This window comes from Scyliorhinus canicula, chromosome 16 (assembly GCF_902713615.1).
Source record: "Scyliorhinus canicula chromosome 16, sScyCan1.1, whole genome shotgun sequence".
NCBI lineage: Eukaryota > Metazoa > Chordata > Chondrichthyes > Carcharhiniformes > Scyliorhinidae > Scyliorhinus > Scyliorhinus canicula.
Genome location: NC_052161.1, coordinates 110,778,409 through 110,803,339, shown reverse-complemented (window position 1 = coordinate 110,803,339; position 24,931 = coordinate 110,778,409). Strand labels below are relative to the sequence as shown.

Below are 24,931 nucleotides of genomic sequence, written 5' to 3'. Positions count from 1 at the left end.
TAGCACACTTGTCTTCCAGCCCGAAGAATTTGCTCATCCGGGCCACCGACATGTGGGCCGGTGCACGACTTTAAATTGGATCAGGCTGAGTCTGGTGCATTTTGCCGTCGTGTTTACTCTGCTCATTGCTTCTGCCCAGATACCGTCCTCCATCTCTCCATCACTGGAGACACTCAGTGAGTACAGACACAGGGTTGATCGAACATCACACCCACCACATGGATTGTAGCAGACTGGTTCGTCAGTCTGAGTAGCTATAGAAGGATTAACAGTAGAGGCGAATCGGAGTAGGAGAATTGTTAATAGTTTAATAAACGTGTTGAAGTTATCTCCACATCAGAACCTTCCTTTGTCGGAGTGAACATCAAGGAAGCAGCTTATGCTACGCCAAGAGCATAACAAGACAATCATCTGCGTATAACGAGACTTTATGTTCCACTCCCCCCCCCCCCCCCCGACCAGTTCTTTCCAGCCCCTAGAAGCTCTCTGTGCAATTGCCAGCGGCTCTACGGCCAGCACAAACAGCAGTGGGGAGAGAGTGCAGCCCTGTCTTGTCCCACGATGCAGTCTAAAGTAGTCCGATGTCGTCTTGTTCGTCCTTACACTCGCCTCCGGGGCCTGATATAATAGCCTAACTCAGTCGATGAACCCTGCCCCGAACCGTCCTAATACCTCCCACAGATAATCCCACTTGACCCGGTCAAAAGCCTTTTCAGCATCCATGGCTACCACTATCTCTATCTCCCTACTCTCTGGGGGCATCAGAATCACGTTGAGCAGCCTTCTTGGGTTGGCTACCAGCTGCCTCCCCTTTGCAAACCCGGTTTGGTCCTCCACAATTACATCCGGGACACAGTCCTCAAATCTAGGCGCCAAGATCTTGGCCAGTAATTTGGCGTCTACGTTGATCAAAGAGATCGGCCTGTATGACCCACACGCCTTCGGGTCCTTATCCCGTTTCAGAATGAGCGAGATGCTGGCCTGCGACATCGTCGGGGGTAAACTCCCTCTGTCTCTTGCCTCGTTAAAGACACTGACTAGCACCGGCCCTACTATCCCGGCAAATGTTTTGTCAAACTCCACTGGATACCCGTCCGGCCCCGGGGCTTTACCCAACTGCATGACCTTCAGGCCCCCCAATACCTCTTTGATCCTGACCAGGGCCCCCAGTCCGTCCACCAACCCCTTCCCCACTCTTGGGAAGGTCAGTCCGTCCAGGGAGTCGCCTCAACCCCCCCGGGGACCATCTGTCCTGTCCCTGTACACCCGGATTGAAATCAGCTCCCCTCTCACCACTGCCTTCAGTGCCTCCCAGAGCACCGGTGCCGAGACTTCTCCAGTATCGTTCACCTGCAGGTAATTCTACATGCATTTCCTCAGCCTCTCACACACCGCCTCGTCCGCGAGTAATCCAACTTCGAGCCTCCATGGTGGGCGCTGAAAGCTGTCCTTACAAAACTGCAGGTCTACCCAGTGCGGACCATGGTCCGAGAAATGCAATTGCCGAATATTCTGCCCCCACCATTCCGGCCAGCAGGTCCCTACTCACAACAAAGTAGTCAATTCGGGAATACACCTTGTGGACGTTGGAGTAATACGAGAACTCCCTCGCCGTCGGCTGGCTAAATCTCCACGGATCTGCTCCCCCCATTTACTCCATGAACCTTCTCAGTTCCTTTGTTACCGCTGGCAACCTGCCCATTCTTGAACATGACCGGTCCAGGCTCGGGTCCAGGACTGTTTTTAAAGTTCCCGCCCATGATCAGCTTACCCGAGTCCAAGTCGGGGATCTTCCCCAACATCCTCCTAATAAAATCCACATCGTCCCAATTAGGGGCCTACACACTGACCAGGACTACTCTCACCCCTTCGAGCTTACCCCTCACCATAACGAACCTGCCACCCCCATCCATGACTGTGACCTCTGCCTCAAATTGTACCCTTTTATTAATCAGGATCGCAACCCCCCTCATCTTGGAATCAAGCCCCGAATGAAAGACCCAACTGACCCAGCCCTCCCTTAACCTAACCTATTCTGCCACTTTCAGGTGCGTCTCCTGCAGCATGACTATGTCCGCCTTCAGAACCCGCAGATGCACAAACACATGCGCCCTCTTCATTGGCCCGTTTAACCCTCTAACATTCCAGGTGATCAGCCTGGTTGGGGGCACTTCGCCCCACCCCACCCTTTGCTGATCAGCCATCCCCTTTCCTTGGTCAGCCCCCCCCCCCCACCCGCCATGTGTCGTGCTTCATCTGGCCCGCCTCCTGACCGGCTCCACCCATGACCTCCTCACTGTTGCCATGCCCAGTTTCCATCCCCGTCAGCAGAATGACTGCCCCACCCCACCCCGGCCCCGCCCCCTCAGCAACATCATCTTATCACCTAACCCCTGCTCTAATCTAACTACATGCACACCCCTCACCTCGGCGTCCGTTGACTAGCCCCACTCAGCTACCCTGGGGCTCCCAGCCTCAGTGCCAGCACGTCTCTCACCCATTGTTCCCAGTCACCCCTCTCCGGACCCATCCATACCACTTCCCCAGATCAGCCCTACCTTTTTTTTTAAAATAATTTTTATTGAAAAATTTTGAATTTATACAACAATAACACACCATAGTAAAATACCAAATATAACAATAATATTAGCAATCATAAACATTCGCCCCACCTCCATGAACAACACAGCATTTTAACAACAATGCAAATTAACCCAATATAAAGTTACAGAATAGAAACTACAATAAGGAACACCCCCTCCCCCCCCCCCCCCCCCCCGGGTTGCTGCTGCTATCGACCAAGATACCTATCCCCGTCCAGAAAAGGCTGCCATCGTTTATAGAACCCTTGTATTGATCCTCTCAGGGCAAATTTGACCCTTTCCAATTTTATAAATCCCGCCATGTCACTGATCCAGGTCTCCACACTTGGGGGCCTCACATCCTTCCACTGTAGCAGAATCCTTTGTCGGGCTACTAGGGACGCAAAGGCCAGGACACAGGCCTCTTTCGCCTCCTGCACTCCCGGCTCTACCGCAACTCCAAAAATCGCGAGTCCCCACCCTGGTTTGACCCTGGATCCAACAATCCTCGACACCGTCCCCGCCACCACCTTCCAGAATTCTTCCAGTGCTGGGCATGCCCAGAACATATGGGCGTGGTTCGCTGGACTCCCCGAACATCTGGTGCACCTGTCCTCACCACCAAAGAACCTACTCATCCTAGTCCCGGACATGTGGGCCCAGTGCAGCACCTTAAATTGGATGAGACTAAGCCTCGCACATGAGGAGGAAGAGTTGACTCTCTCCAAGGCATCCGCCCAAGTCCCGTCCTCTATCTGCTCCCCGAGTTCCTCCTCCCATTTAGCCTTCAGCTCCTCCACTGACGACTCCTCCACCTCCTGCATTACCTTATAGATGTCAGATACCTTCCCCTCTCCGACCCACACCCCCGAAAGCACTCTGTCCATCGTCCCCCGCAAGGGCAGCAAAGGGAATCCCTCTACCTGTCGCCTAGCAAACGCCTTTACCTGCAAGTATCTGAACATGTTCCCTTGGGGAAGCCCAAATTTATCTTCCAGTTCCCCCAGGCCCGCAAACCTCCCGCCAATAAACAGGTCCCTCAATTTACTGATGCCCACCCTTTGCCACCCCCTAAATCCCCCATCTTTGTTCCCCAGGATGAACCGATGATTGCCACCCAGTGGAGCCTCCATCGAGCCCACTGTTTCCACCCGATGCCGTCTCCACTGTCCCCAGATTCTTAGGGTCGCCGCCACCACCGGGCCCCTGGTAAACCTCTTAGGGGAGAGCAGCAACGGCGCCGTTACGATGGCACCCAGGCTCGTACCTCTACCTGACGCCATCTCCATTCTTTTCCACCCTGCCCCTCCCCCCTCCATCACCCATTTACGCACCATTGACACATTGGCTGCCCAATAGTACCCCAGAAGGTTGGGCAGCGCCAGCCCGCCTCTATCCCTCCCTCGCTCCAGGAACACCCTCTTAACTCTCGGAGTCCCATGTGCCCACACAAAGCTCAAAATACTGCTCGTCACTCTCCTAAAGAAGGCCCTGGGGATAAAGATGGGCAGGCACTGAAAGAGGAACAAGAACCTCGGAAGCACCGTCATTTTGACGGACTGTACCCTCCCCGCCAACGACAATGGCAGCATGTCCCACCTCTTGAACTCCTCCTCCATCTGATCTACAAGTCTGGTGAAATTATGTTTGTGAAGAGTCCCCCAGTCCCTGGCCACCTGCACCCCCAGGTACCTAAAGCTCTCCCCTGCCCGCCTAAGCGGGAGCCTACCAATTCCTTCCTCCTGGTCTCCAGGGTGCACCACAAACACCTCACTCTTGCCTAAATTTAATTTATAACCTGAAAAGGTCCCAAACTCAGCTAGCAGCTCCATCACCCCCGGCATCCCTCCCATCGGGTCCGCCACATACAGTAACAGGTCATCGGCATACAACGACACCCTATGTTCCTCCCCACCTCGCACCAAACCTCTCCACCTCTCTGAATCCCTCAACGCCATCGGCAGCGGCAGATCAGCCCTACTTAAGCAAACACTCTATACAAGTCATAAACAACCCCCACAATAGCACAATTCAAGTTAAACAAGAAAAAAGAAATAAGAAATAACAGGCACTCTCAGTCCTTCCCATACAGACACAGAAAAAGATTGCACAAAGTTCCCCTGAAGTATCCATCTTAACCCAACCCTTTTAACTGCTTTCTTTATTATTTTCCCCCCAGTCAAGCTCCAACTAATCAAAGAGCCCAAAAAGGAAACAATCAGGTAAACCATGAAAAAAGCACGGAAAAAAAAAAAGCACATCCCGACCACCTTCCAACACCCTGAAAAAGTCTGGAAGGCCCACGATTCTCACTACTGGCGAGATCTGTTGTCCAGGTCCTCCAGCCTTTCCAGAAGCACTTTTTGCTGGTCCCTCAACCTCCGAATCTCCACATCCGCCACCGTTTGAAAGTCAGCCTGCTCCTCCATTGACTTCTCCAATTGCTGGAGCTTCTCAGCCTGATCATCCAGCCTTTTTTCCATCCGGTCAATCGACTTCTGTAGTGGCTCCAAGTTGTCATGCTTCAGAGCCAAAAAGCCCTCCTGCATAGTCTGCAGCAGCTGCTCCATTGTGGGCTCGGCTGTCGGCGCCTTGCTCTGAACACCAGCCATGCCGGTCCCTCTCACAGCCTCTACTGTCTCCTTACTCAACCATTTCTTCTGATGTTTATGGTCCCTCCGGCTTCTTAGGTCCTGTGCCTGAGTACTATTGCTTTCCAGTTCCGCGCTCAAAAACGTACCAAAGTTGGGGGAAAAGGTCCAAAAGTCAGACCGAAACCGGAGCCACCAAATGTGCGACCCACTCCCTCATAGCCGCCACCGGAAGTCCACAGTTAGGATTAAACTGCTGTAGTAACTGATCATTAGATGTGGCTGAAATATTTGAAAGCTACGTCGCAGATGGACCCCTTTTCTAGCTGAGCTCCTGCAGTGCAGCTAATATCACGCGCTTGTTTGCTGCTTCTAGCAAATGCAAGACCATGCCCAAGAATTGTGCCCTGCTCACAAAATCTAGCTGGACCTGCCTATTAGGTTCCGCTCGATTAGAACCCAAATTTATTTCAGAAAGTGCCAGGTGAATGACTAAGTTAGCCAATCTTTTCTGACATATACTCCCAGAGAAGGAACGTCAGTCCATCAAACTACTCATGGGACAACTAACCCTAACCGATGAAACATTTTATCAGGAGTGTTGACCATTTGGGGCAGTGAGTAGGGTCCCCTGGGTGCAACCAGTGGTTTTCCTCCAAACATTACTGCAACTTTAGTCTCAGCTAACAACAGCTTTACATCAATGACAAAGTTGTGTGACTAATCTACCTTAATAGCACCCCAAGTCAATTTCTCTCACTCACTCTTACTTTTGGCTCCGTTTCTCCTGCCCTTCATGTGTATCCTCCCCTCTTCCCACTTTCAGTTCCATTTCCCTTTATTGTTTCTTACTTCAGTTTTACCTCGTCTCACTCGCTTGTTTGCTGCTTCTGCGACTGAGGGCACCGAGAGGCAGTCGCCTTGGGACTCGAGTGAGTTGTCAAGTTACAGGAAGCAGCTGCAGTCATAGCCTCTGCCTACTGCATCCGGTGCACTGGCATGGGATGTTAATGGTGCTGCTGTTGTAGGGTTTTGAAAGTCCCTCGTGGGGAAGCTACCTGATGCAAGTAGTACAGTATTTGCATCTTCAGATTTCACTTTTGCTCACTGATCTACATTTACTCCACCATCTGACAGTTGTTCTATTTTAAAATTATCACTTCAAATTACCTCCTGTAAAACCTCCTCTAACTCCACAACCAACCCAACAAATTTTACTTTACTCAATTCTGGTCTCTTGTGCATCATTGATTTTAATTGTCCCACCATTGCCAGCCGTGCCTTCAGCTGCAGATGCCCAAAGTTCTGGAATTACTCCCTTTTTGATAATAGTTTAAGGGGTTTTGTAGAGGGTGAACTAATGTTTGTGAACCGTTTTAAGTTAGCTACTTTTAACATGGTCAGATGGAATTTCTGTGTGCAATTATTAGCCAAGACAGTTGGGCAACAAGAAAACAGTTATTTTTGAAGAAACAAACTTGTTCTATTCTTTTATGACGGAGCACCATTGAGTTCAGCTGGAGCGGTCTTGATGGCGACAATAAAATTAGATATTTGCTTTCAAATCCGTTTAAAGAAATATCTAAAATTAACCTGATACTATGTTTAAATATGATGTGGAGATGCCGGCGTTGGACTGGGGTGAGCACAGTAAGAAGTCTTACAACACCAGGTTAAAGTCCAACAGGTTTGATTCAAACACGAGTTTTCAGAGCGCAGCTCCTTCCTCAGGTGAATGGCGAGGTATGTTCCAGAAACATTTATATAGACAAAGTCAGAGATGCTGGACAATGCTTGGAATGCAGGCATTAGCAGGTAATCAAATCATTACAGATCCAGGGAGAGGGATAATCGTAGGTTAAAGAGGTGTGAATTGTCTCAAGCCAGAACAGTTGGTAGGATTTTGCAAGTCCAGGCCAGAAGGTGGGGGGTGGATGTAATGCGACATGAATCCAAGATCCCTGTTGAGGCCCCACTCATGCGTGCGGAACTTAGCTAGAAAGTTTTTGCTCGGCAATTCTGCGTTGTCGCGTGTCCTGAAGACCGCCTTGGAGAACGCTTACCCAGAGATCAGAGGCCGAATGCCCTTGACTGCTGAAGTGTTCCCCGACTGGAAGGGAACATTCCTGCCTGGTGATTGTCGCACGATGCCCGTTCATTCGTTGTCGCAGTGTCTGCATGGTCTCGCCAATGTACCACACTTCGGGACATCCTTTCCTGCAGCGTAAGAGGTAGACGACATTGGTCGAGTCGCACGAGTATGTGCTGCGTACCTGGTGGGTGGTGTTACCACGTGTAATGGTGGTATCCAAGTCGATGATATGGCATGTCTTGCAGAGATTGCCCTGGCAGGGTTGTGTGGTGTCGTGGTCGCTGTTCTGAAGGCTGGGTAATTTGCTGCAAACAATGGTTTGTTTGAGGTTGTGCGGTTGTTTGAAGGCCAGTAGTGGGGGTGTGGGGATGACCTTGGCAAGATGTTCATCTTCATTGATGATGTGTTGAAGGCTGCGAAGAAGATGTCGTAGTTTCTCCGCCCCAGGAAAGTACTGGACGACGAAGGGTACTCTGTCAGTGGTGTCCCGTGTTTGTCTTCGGAGGAGGTCGGTGCGGTTTTTTTGCTGTGGCGCGTTGGAACTGTCGATCGATGAGTCGAGCGCCATATCCCGTTCGTACGAGAGCATCTTTCAGCATCTGTAGGTGTCTGTTACGCTCCTCCTCGTCCGAGCAGATCCTGTGTATACAGAGGGCTTGTCCATAGGAGATGGCTTCTTTAATGTGTTTAGGGTGAAAGCTGGAGAAGTGGAGCATCGCGAGGTTACCCGTGGGCCTGCGGTAAAGCAAAGTGCTAAGGTGACCGTCCTTGATGGACATGAGTGTGTCCAAGAATGCAACAGAATTTGGAGAATAGTCCATGGTGAGTCTGATGGTGGGATGGAATTTATTGATCTCATCGTGTAGTCGTTTCAGTGATTCTTCGCTGTAGGTCCAAAGGAAAAAAATGTCATCGATGTATCTGGTGTATAACATCGATTGCAGGTCCTGTGTGGTGAGGAAGTCTTGTTCAAACTTGTGCATGAAGATGTTGGCATATTGAGGTGCAAATTTGGTCCCCATGGCTGTTCCATGCATCTGGGTGAAGAATTTGTTGTCGAAGGTGAAGACGTTGTGATCTAGAATCTTTAGATTTAACCTGGTGTTGTAAGACTTCTTACTGTACTATGTTTAAATAAACCATGCATTGCTTTGATTGATCGGTACCAGACAGGAAAGCTTTATTCACTGATAATATTATGATAGGAAGCAGTTTTAACTGTTGACTTTAAGCAGCTTTAGTGTGCTTGGGTTAAGATGTGTTGACGGGAGAATGTGGCTTTATTTATGGGTTCCCTGTATTTGGAAGGCAATGTGCATTTCTCTGTGATGGAATGTAAATTTCTGGAGTCTACAACTCAAAGCAGGGGTTGTTGCAAAGGTGGGGAGACACGAGGTAATTGGTATCCTTGAGCCAATAGGATGAGTTAATTGGGAAAATCTCGAAAATAGGAAAGTGGAGGGGGAGACAGAGAGTGGAAAAATCGTAATCCTTATTAGCACAGTGATACCATGGTTTCTGGAGTATGACTCTGAATTCATCATCACTTCACCGTGGCATGATATCTGAAAGCACAGATGGCTTGCCATTGGCCAGCAGCAGGATCTTCTGGTCCAGCCAGTATCAATGCCGTTTTGTGTCACTTGTCAGCTGCACTGACATAACCCGCCACATGGGGATCGCCATCGGCAGGACTGGAAAATCCCACCGGTAAGAAGGGCCAGAAAAACCAGCCCCAAAAAGAGAGACATCAGTTGCGCTGACAACACCAAAAGCTCCTGGGATCTTGAGAGATGGGAAACCTCAACGTTTCCTTCACTGCTTCTTGTTAAGTACATGTGTGGTGAACCACTGTACACCTGTATTAGGAAATACAAGGTAGGACTTGTATTACAGGTTCGCCGGTAGCCCCTGCCGGCTTGCTCCGCCCAGTAGGAGTATAAATATGCCTGTCCTCCATTGATTCTCCATTTCGCCAGCTGCAGCAGGAGGCCACGCATCTGACTGCAATAAAGCCACAGTTGTACCCAACCTGAGTCTTTGTGCAATTGATAGTGCATCAATATGTAAAATCTTGCTTCATAAATACAGATTATTCGTACCTTATGGGACAAGTACCACTGAGGACCCTAGAGTTAGAAATTAAAAATTTGAATCTTGGAGTTTGTTTCAATTGCAAAGGTTTTATTGCTCAAAATCCTAAACCTTGCATCCCTAAACCAGTCCGTTGCTATCTCCTGCAACATATTCCATAACAACTAGTTTGACCAGGCTTTTGGTCTCCTGTCGTAACATTTTCTTATCCGGCTTGTGATTACATTTTATTTGATCATGCTCACAGTACCCTGGGATCTTTTCCTACACGGATAGATGTGAGCTTGCTGCTTCAGGGCGAGCTATCCGTCATTCCTTTTCTACTTCCATTTGCAGAATAAGTAATTTCAAGCGAATATTTTTTGGGGGTACGTTGCCCAACTTTATTTGAAAATGAAATGAAAATGAAAACCGCTTATTGTCACGAGTAGGCTTCAATGAAGTTACTGTGAAAATCCCCTAGTCGCCACATTCCGGCGCCTGTCCGGGGAGGCTGGTACCACATTTAAAAATCTGTTGTATTTCACCAATAACTATGAAGCAGACAAGCAGAATTTTCAATGTGCCATATCAGTCTTCCCCAATATTTAGTTTCTGCTCTGCTGACTATTGGGCAAGCGATCTGACAATTTAAAGACAGTGGAGGGGTTGAGAGAGGTGGGGGTGAGGCAGAGCTGGGTATCGTCGGTGCACACATGGAACCCTAAAGCTGTATTTTCACATGACATTGCTGAGCGGTAGCATATAGGTGAAAAAATGAGGCCAAAGATAGATCCCTGCGAGGAACTCAAGTGTTGACAATGGGCAAGTGGGAAGAGAAGCCATTGCAAGTCATTCTTATGTTATGGCTGAACAACAGTAGAACCACAAGTGCAATCCACCGATGCGGCCATCGGAGGAGAGACATTGGAGAAGAAGGAGGACGGTGTGGTCAACCATGTCAAGGGCCACAGAGATACCAAAATGAGATTGACAATGGTCACAGGATGTCATTCACGCGTCATGCAAACTTAAGCATTTCCTCAAAGTTGACCATGAACACACCTGGTGAGTAATTCAATTTAAAAGCAACTCTGCAGCAAAGCTTTTACTTAAGCAGGACAAGGTGAGTTTATTTCACACTATTGCTCTGGACATTACCCAAGGACAAACACATAAATGTACAAACGACTAGTTACAAATGAAGATACAAAAATTATACTTATAAATGTGAAATAAGTTCAGTCCATATTCGGTGCAAACCTGTTTTAGTTAAAGATGACATGTTTTAGTTGTATAAAGTGAAGGTCTCAAGGTTAGAGGCTTTTCACAGTAACTTCATTGCAGTGTTAATGTAAGCCTACTTATGACAATAAAGATTATTATTATTGTCTCTGTAGCTATCATGGCTTCCGACTGTTGTTTTAACAGGTGAGCTTAGTTGGTGGAATCAGGTTTATAGGTAAGAGAAAATATTCTTGGGGCTGGATTCTTCCGCCCCACCTGCCGCAAGAATGGCACGGGCGAGACGCCAACAATGGAAGAACCCGGGTGAACATGGCCGGAGAATCCTGCACTTTGTTTTGGTTTGTGTAGGCGTGCCATTTTTAGATGCCCTGTTACAAACAGCAGAACATTAGCTGTTTCTGGATGTTTCTCTTCTTCAAGATGGATCTCAAACTACAGTTTGAATTTTCCTTCTTTATCTGTAGCAGAGAGCAAAATTGTTCACTGTATCATGTGATCCAGACAAAATGTCAAGTCATTTTCTAAACAAGGCATGAGTAATCCCAAAGTCTCCTCATCACCTGCAGTGTTCAAAAAGGCCAAAGTTTTTCACACCTTCAGACAAAGCCATCATCTGTTTGGAGGCTCATGGAATTTCAAAAGTATTTTCATGCCTGGGTATATCTGCTTGCAAGTCTTCTGGAAGCTTGAAAAATTGTAGTTGCAAAATCAGGTGACCTGTGGCAGCCACCTTGAAGATGAACAGTGTCCCTTTTAAAGAGGATGTACAGGTTTTAAAGACGTGCAATGTTCTCATATCAGCTTCACATGACATGACTGAGAAGGGCAGTCAGTACAGTGTGCGGGCCTGATTGGAGGGATTGAAATATGGAATTCTGGGAAAGGTGGCCACAGATTTGAGAGGTAGGGGTGGAGAGTACAAGGGAGGTTGGAGATGTGGAGGTGGCTTACAAGAAGGTTTTATTTGAGCAGAGGGGTGATAATGGTAAATTTGAAGTGACGGGGAAAGTACCCAAGGAGATAGAACCAGTATCACCATCAGTCAACATGGGGCCCAGGAGGAGGAAGTTGGGTGATTAGCAATTTGGTGCAAATAGAGGATTGAGAGATTAGGAAGTGGGTCTGATGGGCAAGATGAACTTGGGAGTGGGAACGACTGAAATAGGGGAGAAACTAGAGAAAGTCAAGGACTGGGCGGTGGCGGGAGCTTTAGAGGAAGTTGAGTTGGCCAGATGGCTAGCATGTGGATAAGACAACAGCGCCCCAGTTCAATCCCTGTCCCGGCCAACTCTCGAGGCCTGTCTCCACGCCCTACCCTCAAGTTAAAAAAAACATGGCATTTTACCATGCTTTGATGAACAATCGCCAATGAGCTGCTTTTGGATAGAGAATGAGAAGTGAGCAATAAAGGCTATTTTATATATTTTCCTAAATTTTTCTTCAGAACAGGTTCAAGAAGATAGAGTTTGGCACAATTTTATGAAATAATAACCAGGCACAAAGATTTTAATAGACAGTAACTGGTTGAACTGTGGCATTCAAGGCGAGGAGCTTTGTGGCAGATCTGGAGGGGAGGTTTGTGATGGTGAGTGGGAAGCTGGAAGTCCTGGTAAACGTTTTACGCCCCAAATTGGGATGGCGATTTCATGAAAATGAAAATCGCTTATCGTCATAAGTAGGCTTCAATGAAGTTACTGTGAAAAGTCCCTAGTCGCCACATTCCGGTGCCTGTTCAGGGAGGCTGGTACGGGAATTGAACCGTGCTGCTGGCCTGCCTTGAAAGCCAGCGATTTAGCCCAGTGTGCTAAACCAGCCCCTATAATAATAATAATCACTGATTGTCACATGTAGGCTTCAATGAGGTTACTGTGAAAAACCCCTAGTCGCCACATTCTGGCGCCTGTTCGGGGAGGCCAATATGGGAATTGAACCCGTGCTGCTGGCCTTGTTCTGCATTACAAGCCAGCTGTTTAGCCAACTGTGCCAAACCAGCCCCATGAGGCAAGTGCTAGGGAAGATTCCTGATCTGGACTCGCACCAGTTGATCATGGAGGGGATCAAGTAGCACAAGTGGCTTCACAGCACCTGGGTCCCAGGTTCGATTCCCCGCTGGGTCACTGTCTGTGCGGAGTCTGCACGTTCTCCCCGTGTCCGCGTGGGTTGCCTCCGGGTGCTCCGGTTTCCTCCCACAGTCCAAAGGTGTGCAGGTTAGGTGGATTGGCCATGCAAAATTGCTCTTAGTGTCCAAAAAAGATTAGGAGGGGTTATTGGATTATGGGGATAGGGTGGAAGTGAGGGCTTAAGTGGGTCGGTGCAGACTCGATGGGCCCAATGGCCTCCTTCTGCACTGTATGTTCTATGTTCTAATACGATTATAGAACCAAGCTTAGACCAGTGGAGCACGGGTTGGGAAAGGTGCTGGCAGTGGCAACGGAGTTGAAGGGATTTACAGAGTGTATGGGTAGAGTAGACCCATCGAGGTTTGGGTGGCCGTGGGTGAAGGAATTTTTTTTTTTTTTTCCATGCGCATCGGGTGTACTCCCGGACTGACTTTTTTTTTGTGGTGGACAGGGCATTATTGGTTGGACTGGTCGATTCGAAGATTGTGGTCTCCGGCCACGCGTCGCACTGGGTGGATTTAGGAGTGGACCATGGTGGGGGGGGATTGTGGGATTGTTGGCGGATGAGGTAGTGTGCGAGCAGACGAGGGCTGCCACCCGGGGGAATTTGGAGCTCAATGACACGATGGGAGGTCACGGCCACCAAGCTGCGGGAGGCACACGAGAAGGTAGTTCGGGGGGGGGGGGGGGGGGGGGGGGGTTATTTCAATTGGGACGTATAGGGAGGAGACGGAATGGGCAGAGATGGCAATGTTGGTGGAAGAGCTTCTGAGGGTGGACAGGAGATATTCGGTGGCCCAGGAGGCGGGACTGCTGAAGAAGAGACAGAGGCTCCAGATGGAGTTCAGATTGGTGTCCACGGGGAAGGATGTGGGGCAGTTGTGGGGGGCCAGAGGGGCAGTATGAGTACGGTGAGAAGGCGAGTAGGATGCTGGCCCACCAGCTGAGGAAGCAGGAGGTGAGGAGGGAGATTGGTAAAGGACTGTAGCCACCTGGGGTGGCCATGTCCCGATTCCAAAATGGACGCTCGCAAAGAGTACAGGGAAAAATGGACAGTACTAGGAAAACAAGCAGGTGCAAGGTTTGCCTGTGGATTGGAACTTGTAGATCCCAGACAGAACTGATACTGAAAGCCATTAGCATAGTAATGAGCTATCTCCGGGGACAAAAGAGAAACATTTAAGCAATCGGTACCAGGGCAGACTCCCTGGCGCCAGTGGAGACTAAAACAAAGGCAGGCCAACGGTTATCTAGGGCCCGCCCAGCGATCGAGGAACGACCCCTTTATTGGAGAGAATCGATACAAATGATTGGGACATGGTCCAATTAATTGGGACCAAGTTTAGGAACCGCCCAGAAAGGCATGAAACCCTTTGGGGTATAAAACAGAGTCCCCAAAGTCAGAGCGCTCTCTTAAGAACTCTTGAATTCTTCTTCACCTTGGTGTTTGGCTCTCAGCGACGAGAGGCCTGCCAAGCATCAGCCAAGTAAGTCTAAGATCAATGCACGCTACAAGATAGGCGCTCCTAGCTACTATTCTATACCAGTTTGAAGCCAGCAGTATCAGAACCGGACAACGGCCATTGTACCTCTGACTGAGTGGGCGCCCGAAGCTAAGTATAGGCTTTTAGTAGTAGTTGTAGTTTAGTGAGTAGAGTTTGTGCATGAGCAATAATTGACTGTGTGTGTAAATAAATGTGCATTGATTTCAAACTTACTAACTGGTGTATCGAGTCATTGATCAGTATTCGGTTTTGAACCTTGTGGTGGTATCAGAAAGATACCTGGCGACTCTTGGGCAAAGGTAATTAAATCAGAGCAAATTAAGGAACGCATAACGAGCAACAGGACGAGACAGGAAATATGGTGTTGGACCCAATGGGGGTGAATGGGGTGTTTCAGGCTTTTTACAGGAGATTTTACGAGTCGGAGCCTCCGGCCCGGGGGAGGGGAGGGAAGAGATGCAGCGGTTCCTGGATGGGTTGGAGTTTCCCAGGGTGAACGAGGAGTTGGATGGGAGATCGGGTTCAGAGAGGGGATGCAGAGTATGAGGTTGATGCAGGCAGGGAAGGCCTTGGGCCCGAATGGGTTCCCGGTGGAGTTTTATAAAAAGGTTTTGGGGGGGCCCTGTGCTACTGCTGGTGAGGGCATACAATGATGCTAAGGAGAGGGGGGAAACCCCCCTTACACTATCTCAGGCATCCCAGGCATCCATCTCTCGGATATTGAAAAAGGACAAGTATCCGGGGCAGTGTGGATTGTACTGTCCGATATTGTTATTGAATGTGGATGCCAAGTTGCTGGTGAAGGTTTTGGCTTTGTAAATTGATGACTGCGTCCCGGGGGCGATAGGTGAGGACCCAACGGGGCTTGTGAAAGGGAAACAGTTGTTGGCAAATGTGAGAAGGCTGCTTAATGTGATTATGATTCCTCTGGAGGGGCAAGAGGTTGAGATGGGCGCCGAGAAGGCGTTCGAACGGGTGGAGTGGGACTATCTGTGGGAGGTGTTGTGGCGGTTCGTGTTCAGGCAGGGTGTGTGGACTGGGTCCAGTTGCTGTACAAGGCACTGGTCACAAATGTGCGGACGAACCAGGTGAGTTCGGGATATTTTGGGCTGCATCGAAGGACGAGGCAGGGTGCTCGCTCTCCTTTTTGCGTTGGTTATAGAGCCATTTTCGGACCCACTGGGTGGCATTGGGGGTACTGTGGGGATTTTTGGAGGACTTTGGCTGGTTCTCAGAGTGCAAGCTAAACTGGGAACGAGTGAGGTGTTCCTGATTGAGACCAGGGGGTGTTGCAGTTTAAAGTAGTAGGGCCAAGTTTTAGATACGTGCACATTCGGGTGACGCGGGGCTGGGCGCAGCTGCACAAGTTAAATTTGACTTGGTTAGTGAAGCAGGTGAAGGGAGACTTCAAAGAGGTGGGATGTGCTGCCACTGTCGCTGGCGGGATGGGTGCAGATAGCGAAGATGATGCTGCTGCCAAATTTCCTGCTCGTGTGTCAGAACCACCCAATCTTCGTTCCAAAGTTGTTCTTTAAAACGGTTTCCCGATCTCTGGGTTTGAATGGGTGGGGAAGATCCCGTGGATCAAAAGGGCTTTTTTGAAGTGGGGATGAGGAAGAGGGGAGGCTGGCTTTGCTGAATGTAGTGAACTACTACTGGGCAACAAACAGCGCCCTGGTCGGGAAATGGTTAGTGGGGGAGGGGCCGGCACAGGGGCCGCTTCTTCTAGGGGAGCGATCTTAAGGGCATTGTTAACAGCATGTCTGCTGTTCTCACTGGCCAGGTACTCAGTGAGCCCAATGCTGGTGTCGGCCATGAGGATATGGGGGCAGCGAGGCAGCCTTTGGGACTGGAGGGTGCCTCGGCGTGGATACCAACCTGTGACAATCATAGGTTTGCACTGGGTGGGTTAGATGCAAGGTTTCTGGGGTGGCAGAAGGCAGGGATTGAGCAATTCGATGACCTGTTTGGAGGGGGCACGTTCGTGAAATTGGAGGACCTGGAGGAAGTGTATGAGTTACCCAGGGGAACGGTTTCAGCTATCTGCATTTTGGGATTTTGTGAAGAGAGAGGTTACCGCCCTTGGGGGTTGCAAGGCAAGGTACTGTTGAAAGGGGAGATGGGGAGGGGAAGATGTCCGAGGTCTACAAGGAGCTGATAGACTGGGAGGGGGCCCCGGTGGGGGATATAAAGCATAAATGGGAGGCAAATGCAGGGAGGGGAGGTGGAGGCTGGGATGTGGGCTGAGGCCCTGCAGAGGGTGAATGCGTCCTTGTCATGTGCGAGGCTAAGCCTCATTCAATTTAAAGTAATTCACAGAGGCAGCACGGTGGCACAGTGGGTTCACGGCGCCGAGGTCCCAGGTTCGATCCCGGCTCTGGGTCACTGTCCGTGTGGAGTTTGCACATTCTCCCCGTGTTTGCGTGGGTTTCGTCCCCACAACCTAAAAGATGTGCAGGCTAGGTGGATTGGCCATGCTAAATTGCCCCTTAATTGGTAAAAATTAATTGGGTACTCTAAATTCAAAAAAATAAATAAATAAAGAAAAGTAATTCACAGGATGCACATTGTGGTTGCATGGATGAGTAGGCTTCTCGAGGGGGTAGAGGATAGGTGCGGGTGGTGCGCAGGAAGGCCTGCAAATCAAGTCCACATTTTGGGCATGTCCGAAGCTAAAGGAGTTTTGGTAGGGGTTTGTGGACACAATGTCCGAGGTGTTGGGGATGAAGGTGGCCTTGACTCGAAGTAGCGCTGGAGACGGATATTGCTTCGATGGAGGATCTCGGAGCAGCCGAATGCGGGGCTGTGGGTGAGCGAACTGGCGGAATTCCTGAGGCTGGAGAAGGTCAAGTTCGTCCTGGGGGGGGGGGAGAGCGGGGGGACGACGGGTATTGGTTATTTATAATGTATAATTTTGCGTCTGCTTGTTTTTATGAAAATACCGGACTAAAATATTATTTATTTATTTATTTTAAAGGGAGTACGTGAGACTCAGTCCCATAACAGCTTTCAACCTTCCACTGAAAATCTGCACAATCCTCAAGCACTTGAGGACGGGTCATGAGTGGAATGTGAGGAACAGCTGAAATTGCCAGTGTAGCCATCCGAGTCAGATCATCACCTAGTTATACAGTACTGACTTCTGCCCTGAGAAATCCATTCTTAATGGCTTCACAACCATTGACACGGTCAATTGAAGCTGTTGAATCTGTTGTTACGCCGTTGAATCAGTTGTTAATCCCACATTTTAGAGGGTGCAGAGGAGGTTCACCAGGATGTTGCCTGGTATGGAGGGTACTAGCTATGAAGAAAGGTCGAGTAGATTAGGATTGTTTTCGTTGGAAAGACAGAGGTTGAGGGGGGACCTGATTGAGGTCTACAAAATTATGAGAGGTATGGACAGGGTGGATAGCAACAAGCTTTTTCCAAGAGTGGGGGTGTCAATTACAAGGGGTCACGATTTCAAGGTGAGAGGTGGAAAGTTTAAGGGAGATGTGCGTGGAAAGTTTTTTTACGCAGAGAGTGGTGGGTGCCTGGAACGCTTTGCCAGCGGAGGTGGTAGAGGCGGGCACGATAGCATCATTTAAGATGCAATCGGACAGATATATGAACAGGCAGGGAATGGAGGGAAGTAGATCCTTGAAAATAATAACGTTCTCTGCTCCTGGAAACCCATGTTTCAGCCGCCTAGTCATTCCGAGCATTTCAGTGGTTCAAAGTCTCGGCAGAAATATAGGCTGGGACTTTGCGCTCCCGTTTGCATCGGGCGTGAGTGGCGTCGGGGAGTGCAAACTCTCAGCAGAGGACCAAAACACGTCATGCTTCGGCTGGATGTCCTGTCGCGATTGCCCCGCATCTTCCCCCCAGTGAGTGATTCCCGATGTTCTCACCATGTTTTACCTCTTGCCACCATATGTTATTGTGGGTCGGAGGAGTAGTTTCAATAGTGTGATGAATGTAGAAATAGTTAGATTTTTGTGGCAGTAAAGTTTTTTTAAATCCCTGGTTTAAAATACATACAGGCAGTTTGTCTACTAAAGCTGTAATAAATCCGTAAAAGGGGAGATGATCAGTGTTTCTAAGCATTTACTTGTTTACATATAGATGGTTAAAGGGATCTTGTTTTGATCGCTGGAAATTCTCTCGGGTGTAAATAATGTGCGAGGAAGTGGTGATTAGTCCTATCTAAGCAGGTTATGAAACAACTTAGTGGGATACAGATGATGTAATTAATGGGAGGAGCCAGGTCTGTGTGTAGTTTGCAGTCTGCTCAAAAGATTTTAAATTGAACAGCAGTTTGCCATAGGATTCTAATTTCTTTTTAGATTTAAAAAGAAAATCCAATTAAGGGGCAATTTTAGCATGGCCAATCCACCTACCCTGCACATCTTTGGGTTTTGGAGATGAGACCCATGCAGACACAGGAGAATGTGCAAACTCCACATGGACAGTAACCTGGAGCCGGAACCGTACCCGGGTCCTTGGCGCCGTGAGGCAGCAGTGCTAACCATTGCACCACTGTGCCACCCCATAGCATTCTAATCTGACAAGACGGAAGGATTTTCGAGTTGTTCCTGAAAGGGTCAGCATAGATAAGTAAGTAAACCTGATTGCTAACTTTATTTAAAAGTAGCATTTGAACTGTGTAGGTCTGCTTAATTGAAATAGTGGCAGATGTAGACAGTAAGTTAAAATGTTCCTTTTATTTAAGAACTGTTAAACTGTTAATTGTAAAGCAATTTTTATCATGTTAATGTTAATTCTGTGTTTAAATTAAAGTTTGTTTTGACATAAAAGATGTCTATTGGTCAGAGTCATCGCTCCTGGGGTGAAGTAGCCTTTCCTCAGTTTTACAAATTGAAAACTGTTTGGGTTTTCTCGTCCAGTTTCCTATCGAAAATTGGGAGCTCCTTACTGGGTTTAAAAGGTATAATTCCTTGTTTGGCTTGGAATATCAAATTTAAAGACAGCAGGGCAGCACGGTGGCACAGTGGTTAGCATTGCTGCCTACGGCACTGAGGACCTGGGTTCGAATCCCGGCCCTGGGTCACTGTCCGTGTGGAGTTTGCACATTCTCCCCGTGTTTGCGTGAGTTTCACCCCCACAACCCAAAGATGTGCAGGGTAGGTGGATTGGCCGTGCTAAAATTGCCCCTTAATTGGAAAAAATAATTGAGTACTCTAAATTTTTTTTAAAAAATAATTTAAAGACAGCCAGTGTGAAGGGCTGGTGCTTTGTTCCAGGTAGTGTCAGTTTAAATAGGGAGTGACAGGTGAAATGACTCTTTCAAGAGTTTCCTGGGTATGGAAGAGGTCACTCTGGGTGGACGATAAAGGGTGGTTAAAACAAAGTTTTTCGATTTGGTGGACAAGCTGCAGTTGACTTTACCTGAAGGGGTGAGGAAGGTGGAGATAATTCAAGCCATACCTCAGTATGTGAATTTAATAGAGACACAGTTTGAATAATTGGAATTAGCTAAAATTTAATTACAAATTGAATTGGGCAGGACGGTAGCACAAGTGAATAGCACTGTGGCTTCACAGCGCCAGGATCCAGGTTTGATTCCCCACTGAGTCAGTGTCTGTGCGGAGTCTGCACCTTCTCCCAGTGTCAGCATGGGTTTCCTCCGGGTGCTCCGTTTCCTCCCATAGTCCAAAGACGTGCAGGTTAGGTGGATTGGCCATGATAAATTGCCCTTCAAAAAGGTTAGGTGGGGTTATTGGGTTACGGGGATAGGGTGGAAGTGAGGACATAAGTGGGTCGGTGCAGACTCGATGGGCAGAATGGCCTCCTTCTACACTGTATGTTCTGTGTTCTAAATGAAACAGTTGCAACATAAGAATTGAGGCAGCTTAGAAATTTCACAGAAATTTCATAGAATTTACAGCACAGGAGGAGGCCATTCGGCCCACCGAGTCTGCACCGGCTCTTGGAAAGCGCACCCTACCCAAGCCCGCACATCCACCCCTATCCCCATAACCCAGTAACCCCACTCAGAGCGAAGGGCAATTTTGGACACCATGAGCAATTTAACATGACCAATCCACCTAACCTGCACATCTTTGGACTGTGGGAGGAAACCAGAGCACCCAGAGGAAACCCACGCAGACACGGGGAGAATGTGCAGACTCTGCACAGACTCTAGGGTGACCATGGGCGGTCCCGGCCTCCTTTCTTTTTTCTCCTTTGTTTTTTTTGTTTCCACCGTGGGAGGGTTTGTTTTATTGGATGCATGTATTGACAGGTGGGGCGTTGTTTGGGGTGGTGGGAGGATGGGATCGTTGTTATTGTTAAGGGGATTGACTTTGTATTTGTTACCGTTTACTGTTCGGGGTGGGAATTTTGGAGGAAAATGTGAAAATGGAGAATAAAAACATTTTTTTAAAAAAGGAAAAGATAGAGAGAGTGGCAATGACAGAAAAAGGGGAAAGAGAGAGAGAGAGAGAGAGTGGCAATGACAGAAAGAGGGGAAAGAGAGAGAGAGAGAGAGAGAGCCAATGACAAAAGCAAAAGAAATGGAATTACAAATAGAATATCAACTTAAAAGGTTACAGTTAAATTCAGAGGTAAATTGAGAAAAGTCTAGAGGGTGGAGTAACCCCTGTCCACTAGCCAAAAGCGTTGTGAGGATATGTTGAAATATATTCAAGCATTGCCAAGGTTTGACGATAAAGATGTGGAAGCCTTTTTAAAAAAAATCTAATTTGAGAAAGTAGCTAAACAATTGAATTGGCTAAAACCCTCTGGGTATTGTTGGTTTTTAGGTTGTTCCTGAAAGAGTCTCTCTCCAAAAGGTCAGTACCGATAAGCAAGTAACCTTGATTATTAACTTCATTTATAAAAAGGTGGCACATATATTGGGTTACTTAATTCGAATACAGTGGCATGCAGTAGATAGTAAGTTGTTTTTCCTTTTATTTAAGAACTGTTAACTGCTAATAGTAAAGCTATTTCTTTGATGTTAATTTGGTTAATTCTGTGTTTAAATTAAAGTTTGTTTTAACATAACTGATACCTATTGGTCAGAGTCCTGGGGTGAAGTATCCTTTCCTCACAGTTTTGCAAATTGCCAATTGTTTGGGGTGTCTCATCCAGTATCCTAACAAAAGTTGGGCTCTGGTCCGTTCTCCTAACAATGACGCCTGAAGACTGTTAGCACAAAAAAAGTTTTATAACATATTTAAGGTTCTGAGAACACACTCTCTTTTCAAGCAGGAAAGTGACTTTATCATTAGTGCTGTGACAAATGCAGAATTTTAGATATATTGGATTATAAACATTTGGAAAGTTAAGGGTGCAAAGCCTGGGTTAGAGAGTATTGACTGCAGTAGTTATGCAAGACCAGAAAGCTTTTAGGAACATAGGTGAAATATTGACCATCGTAAAGCCTGGGCTGATATACTGTTGTATGACACACTGTTGTCTGACAAAGGGGAGTTAATGGTTTTTCAGCCTGGGGACTTGGTTGTTTTCAGCTTGGGAGATGATGTCACTGTTTGGTGGAGCTACGGTATTCAGAAATTTTGAGAAAGCTTTTGAGTTGAGTTCTGATTTAGCTAACACTGAGTCCACAAATATGGTCTATTGCTCTCACAGCAGGATAGTTTAAAAAAAAATCAACAGTATTTAAAGCAGTCCGGACTTGTCTGAGGACAAGGAAAAGCTGAAGCCGGCCAGTTGAAAATGCTTTTTAAAGACATCCAGCCAGAGTCTGCAGGGGTTCTAACAGGAGTCAAATCTGTTCCGGAAAGCAAGCATTACTCTGTGCCATTAAGATGTAGAATGGATTGAGAACTGTATGTTTTTTTCTTTCTTGGTGTTTAATTGGGAATAGAGACAGTAATTAAGGGCATTGTATTTACTGCCTTAAGTAGTATTGTTTAGCTATTTTCGGGTGTGATGTTAAATATTTAAATATTGTTTTGTTTTAAAATGAAAAATCCCTATTTCTTTGTCCAATCACTCCTGGGGCAAAGTATTCTTCCCGCACAGTCTTACAAAATAAACTAAATTTTGGGGTTTTGGTCCAGTATCCTAGTCACTGTGGGGTCTGGTGTGGGAACGTAATAGTGCCAGTGGAGGAAGAGATATGTTAAAACTATTTATGAAATGAGTAAAAAGAAAATGATAATCATAGGAGATTTCAGGTAGTCCAAAATAGGCTGGCAAGAGGGTATCTGGAAAGGGGAAGAGAGAATGTTTCTTTTCGAGTTCATTCAGGACCCGTTCCTTACACAGTACTTAAGAAACCCACTGTCTAATCTAGCAATGGGAAATAAACTCGAGTAAGCAAGCAAAGAATGCATCGGGGAATACCTTTGGTTCAGATAATAATTATGAAATGGGTATGTGAAACTAAGACCAAATTAGATTGTATAAATGATACTATGCAGTTAATATCCAAACAGCTTACAAAGCTGCCTTTGTGCCTTTAGCTTAGATGTGTGGCTTTCTAGGTGAGCAGAGGCCCAACCCAGATGGCACAAATGTTACTTGCCACTTGTCAGCCAAGCCTGAAAGTTACCCAGCCTTACTGAAAATGCACATAGACTGCTTCAGTACCCGAGGAGTTGCGAATGGTACTGAACATTGTTCACTGATTATTGCACTTCACCCCTTCTGACCTCATGATGGAGGGAAGGTCATTGGTGAGGCAGCTGAACATGATTTGGCCTCAGATACACTGCTCTGGGGAATGCATGCAGCGTTACGGGTCTGAGATTAGTTACCTCAATAACACAAACCATCTTCCTTTGCGATCGGCATGACTCCAATTGGGGGATAGATAACATGGGCAGGATTTTGGGTGGGGTCAAATATGAATTCCCAGCCCACACTGCATTTGAAGCAATGACCTGGTAATACTTTTGCCTGATTTGGCAATTACTGGCTGGAGGGAACGTTCATTAACCAATTAAGAACAATGGGCAACGGTGGGGGTGTCAATAAGCTGCCCTCCAGAGACTTCCGGGGGCGGCGATGACGTAGTAAGCCGTGCATTTGGGAGCTCCTGATTTAAACTGACTTTTCGGCTCTTTTTAGAGCCCAAAACGGAGTTTCTTCAACGTCTCTCGGTGGGAGAAGGTGTGGTGATCAACTTTCTCCACATTTAATTCATCGAACTCGGAATGTAACGTGGGAAAAAACAGCAGCAGCTCCCCAGAAAAAACGGGGGAAGGATTTCAACATGGCGGCCGACGGAGCACCAGAGGAGTGGAGGATGTGGGCACAGGAGCAACACGCTGCTCTCCTGCACTGTTTTGCAGATTTTAAGGCTGAGCTGCTGAGCTCTCTGCAGCAAACAAATAAAAAGCTTTTGGAAATCCAGATGACCCAGGGTGCTGCCATCCAGGCGTTGCAGGAGAAGGCCGCTGAACGAGAGGAGGAGGCCGTGGTCCTCGTGAGTAAAGTGGAGGGGCACGAGGCACTCCATAAGAAGTGGCAAGACCGCCTCGAGGAGCTTAATCTCCGCATGAGGCAGAAGAATCTGAGGATCTTGGGCCTTGCGGAGGGTCTGGAGGGGTCGGATCTGACAACCTATGTGGCCAGGATGCTGAACACGTTGGTGGGGGCAGTGTCTTTCAGTCTGCCCCTGGAGCTGGAGGGAGCCCACAGAGTACTGGCCAGGAGGCCAAAGGAGAATGAACCCCCGCGTGCGGTGCTGGTGAGGTTCCAACGGTTCAGCGATCGGGAGTGTGTGCTGCGCTGGGCCAAGAGGGTAAAGAGCAGCAATTGGGAGAATGCGGTAGAACGGATCTACCAGGATTGGAGTGCGTAGGTGGCTAAGCGGCGGTCTGGGTTTAATCGGACGAAGGTGGTGCTCCATAAGAAAATAAAACTCGGAATGTTGCAGCCTGCGCGCTTGTGAGTAACTTATTTGGAGCGGCATTACTATTTTGATTCCCCGGAGGAGGCTTGGGCCTTTGTACAGATGGAGAAGCTGGACTCTAACTAGGGGTTGGGGGTTGCGGGGTCGATTGTAATGTTTTATTGCTGGTTTCTGCTGTTGCTGTGGTTATTCTGTACTTTTGTAATTTTGATATGGTTATTTATTTGGGTTTTGTTCTGTTTTCTGTTGGGGGGGCATGGTTTGAGTTTTGTTTTTTGCGGGGGGGGTTGGGGGTTTGTTGTATTCTGTATGGGGTTGGGGGTATGGAGTGGGGCTGGTATTCGGGAGCTGCGTCAGTAGGGTGTGGTGGGGCAGTGCGAAAGAGCGGGCTTTCCTCTGGTTTCACGCGTTGCGGGGCTGGAGGGGTGGAGATGACGGGGGGGGGCTTTACTGACTTCCCGCGCTGGAGCGATGCCTTGAGGAGTGACAGGAGGGGGGGGGGGGGGGGGGGGGGGGGGGGGGGGGGGATGGATGATCCCACTTTGGGAGGGGTCGGGTTTTGGCGGGAGTTTCCGGGGTCAGCAGAAGTTAGTTGACCCACGGAAGTACAACGGAGGACGGGTCGTGGCTAGGAGCGTTCCTAGCCTGGGAGGGGGAGGGAGGGGGGGGGGGGGGGGAAGGGGAATACCGGGTTGCTGCTGGCAGGGTCAGGAAGGAGCTGGTGTGGGCCGGGGGGACAGAGGTGAGGTGCTGTCGCCATGGGGACTGGGTCGGACGGGGGGTGCTGGCCTGGGGCGGGCAGTCGACGGCCTATGGCTAGTCGGCGGGGTAGGGGGGAGAGATGCCCTCTGATCCGGTTGGTCACCTGGAATGTGAGAGGACTGAATGGGC

The 24,931-nt window shown here is 48.3% G+C and overlaps 1 protein-coding gene across 4 annotated transcripts in view; it reads right to left on the bottom strand.

The window, feature by feature from the left end:
• The window catches only part of LOC119979618 (N-acetyllactosaminide alpha-1,3-galactosyltransferase-like), an 88,203-nt gene that overhangs the window by 18,683 nt on the left and 44,589 nt on the right, over positions 1-24,931 (bottom strand). The window lies entirely within an intron of this gene.